Raw genomic sequence first — 3,819 nt, forward strand, 5'->3', positions numbered from 1 at the left:
CAAACATTTCAAAACAGAAAATGATCTATTTGTTTCTTACTAAATAATCAGATTCATTAAAAATGTTTGAATAATTAATAAGAACTTCAATTAGCAATTTTTTCCATGCTTCATCTATGACAGCATTTGTCAATGTCACAGCTACGAGCCCAACCCCAACCCTGGCAACCGTCACACTGAACTGGAAGAAGAGGAAAAAATTTGAAGCACAACATATGCATTTTCATCTTGCTGCTACATCAAGAGGTACTGTTTACGCAACTCAACGTAAATAATTATCAATACATGTATATTGAGTACACTAAAGAGTCGCAAAAAGCTGCAAGTGTGTTCTTTAGCTGCATCAACAAGGCAATCAGGAGGCAGCAGGCTCACAGTAACAGCACTGATATAGGACTTTATTAAAAACTGGATCATTGGATAATGCAATTCGAGAGTTTTGATTGGCTAAGCCATCATGGGTTATGAGCCATTATACCATGATCTACAAACACACTTATGTCCAGAAATGCACACGATGACAAAAATGGCAGATTTGGCAAAATCTTGGCAAAATTAGCGATTTTGGCGATATTTTGCAAATTTTGTCAAATTAGTTCATCCACTGGTATTGATACCACATGGGTGAACATTGGCAATTTTGGCGAATTTGACAAATTCGGCAATTTTGGCGATATTCTGCCAATTTCATCAAATTGGTTCATCCATTGGTATTGACACCAAATGGGTGAACATTAACGATTTTGGCGATATTCTGCCAATTTCGTCAAATTAGTTCATCCATTGGTATTGACACCGCATGGGTGAACATTGGCGATTTTGGCGATTTTGGCGAATTTGACAAATTCGGCAATTTTGGCGATATTCTGCCAATTTCGTCAAATTATTTCATCCATTGGTATTGACACCACATGGGTGAACATTGATGATTTTGGCGATTTGGGCGAATTTGACAAATTCGGCAATTTTGGCGATATTCTGCCAATTTCGTCAAATTAGTTCATCCATTGGTATTGACACCACATGGGTGAACATTGAAGATTTTGGTGAATTTGGGTTAGGGTTAGCAATTTTGGCGAATTTGACAAATTCGGCAATTTTGGCGATATTCTGCCAATTTTGTCAAATTAGTTCATCCATTGGTATTGACACCGCATGGGTGAACATTGGCGATTTTGGCGAATTTGACAAATTCGGCAATTTGGCGATATTTTGCCAATTTCGTCAAATTAGTCCATCCATTGGTATTGACACCACATGGGAGAACCTTGACGATTTTGGCGAATTTGGGTTAGGGTTAGCGATTTTGGCGAATTTGACAAATTCGGCAATTTTGGTGATATTCTGCCAATTTCGTCAAATTAGTTCATCCATTGGTATTGACACCGCATGGGTAAACATTGGCGATTTTGACAAATTCGGCAATTTTGGCGATATTTTGCCAATTTCGTCAAATTAGTTCATCCATTGGTTTTGATACCTCATGGGTGAACTGTGGCGATATTGGTGGTTTTGGCGAATTTGACAATGTCGGCAATTTCGACGTTATTTTGCCAATTTCATCAAATTAGTTCATCCATTGGTTTTGACACCACATGGGTGAACTTTGGTGATTTTGGCGAATTTGAGAAATTCGACAATTTTTAGCGATATTTTGCCAGTCCAGTTAGTTCATTCATGGGTATTTACACCATTTGGTGAACATTGACAAAATCGGTAATTATCCCGATATTTCAAAAGTGTACGCGCTCGTTTCAGTGATTAGGCCGTGCACTATTGTAACATTTTTAGCTTTTATTTTACGGTTCCGTTCACAAGATCCTCTTGCCCTTGAACAATTATCATTCATGGACTACGGGAATGCGGACTGCGGTGGCACTTCATTATGCTGCTTGCCCTTTGAAAATTTCATTCATCAGCGTACAAATTCTTGATGATTTTGGGGCTCATTTGTCGAAATTCAAGCATGCTTCCAACGGACCTGTTTACTTTCGCGTTTCACTCAGTCATTTCCGGTGCGACTGTTAAATGACATGAAGATTTGAAAAGGCTTTTCCACTTTGTTTTCCCTCTCATCTAACACACTGGCGGCTCCCCTTCTTAACTTTACATCCGCTTTAAAAAAGCGGAGTGAAAAAAAAACAAAACAAAAAAAAAAAAACTTGAATAACTTACAAGAGAAGAAAGAGGCTATCTGTGAAATGAACAGACACAAACTAGCCGATATAATATAGATATTGATAATCAGCAAAATTAAATTGTTGAAGCAGTGTTGTGGAACGTACACTTACACTCCAGGATTCAAAGACTTAGAAATGAGTGAAAACTAAGTTGCGTTTTTTTACTATTTCGTCATGGAATGTACATTTTTTGCTGACCCTTTGCAATGACAAAGTTAACTGTAGAATACCCTGTCACTCGAATAAACTTCTGAATCATATTGAACTTCTGAACCCGAAACTAATAAATTCAAGTTGAAGTATGAAATTTATTCAAAACAGTATTTCTCGTTCTTAAAGCATTGCAAATGAAGTGGCGATCAATTGTGAATTTTACGGTTAGATTAACTACACTTTTCACGAGATCGTGTCAAGAAAATAGCACCCGTTGCAGTGATTAGGTCTAAGTACTCTTAACATTTTCCTTTTCAGTTTATGGTTCGGTTAACTACACTTTTTAAGAGATCGTGTGAAGAAAATAGCGCTCCTTTGCTGATTAAACCAAAGCGTTCGTTTCAGTGATTAGGCCTAAACCCTCGTTAACATTTTTAGCTTACAATTTACGGTTTGGCTACTATACTTTGCACGAGATTGTGTGAAGCAAATAGACTCGTTTCATTGATTAAGCCTAAGCGCTCGTTTCAGTGGGATTAGGCCTAAGCACACTTTTTTAACTTTGCGTACGTGTACCGCGTAGTCAGCTAAGTTAAAATACCTCGCCATCTTGAAATTTAATTCTTTCCTGCGTACCGCGTACTGCGTAGCCAGCTACTTAGAGATACTTTGAGCAAACCTTTGACTTTATTTTTTCCGCGTAGCCGGGTGGCCAGCCCTTTACAGTAACGGCCCCGATGTGGCGGGGTAAACTGCAGTCTGCTCCAAGAGAAAAGTTTTTTCTACTGTTCAAAATGCTTTTGGCCTACTTAAGCCCACCGCACACGGTGAGGAAAGAGCTGAGCATACTCCATCGCGAGTCGGTTTGCTCATCCGTTGCCTCATGTTTGCGGGAAAATTTGGGTGAGAACTTCGCCTTGCGAGGACGTGAGGATAAATCAAACATGTTTTTTTTTTTGATATTTTTTGGCCTCGCGAGGCAAATTGCTCACTGCACCTCCTAACTCTCACAACCTTTTGACCACTGTGATGGGCGAATAATCGTTGTCGATAAGAGTACAGACAACGCTGAACACACTTTCGATTTGTTAAGTTGATACGTATCGCTCGTTTCTTATAGCGCATTCAACGAATCATTTTACAATTCCGTTAACTTTCATTCGCAATAGCACTGGATTTTCTGAATAAGACTAAGCGCTCGATTCAGTGAATTAGGCCTAATTAAGAAGCCTGGCAGCTTCTGCAGTTACCGTTACCGGAGCATAAGCACTCTCGTAAAATTTTAGCTTTCATTTTGTGGTTCGGTTTACTACACTATTCACAAGATCCGTGTGAAAGAAGAAAGCACTTGCATTATACTTAACATAACCTACACTTTTTAACGAGATCGGGTGTGAGGAAGAATGCACTCGTTTACTGAAGCCTAGCGCTGGTTTTCCTGGTTGTCCTAATCACTCTCGTAAAAAATCCTAGCTTACATTTTGTA

General features: G+C 38.9%; 1 protein-coding gene across 10 annotated transcripts in view; it reads right to left on the minus strand.

The window, feature by feature from the left end:
• The window catches only part of LOC138051811 (uncharacterized), a 215,030-nt gene that overhangs the window by 157,668 nt on the left and 53,543 nt on the right, over positions 1–3,819 (minus strand). The window lies entirely within an intron of this gene.

This window comes from Montipora capricornis, chromosome 6 (genome assembly GCF_036669925.1).
Source record: "Montipora capricornis isolate CH-2021 chromosome 6, ASM3666992v2, whole genome shotgun sequence".
Lineage (NCBI taxonomy): Eukaryota > Metazoa > Cnidaria > Anthozoa > Scleractinia > Acroporidae > Montipora > Montipora capricornis.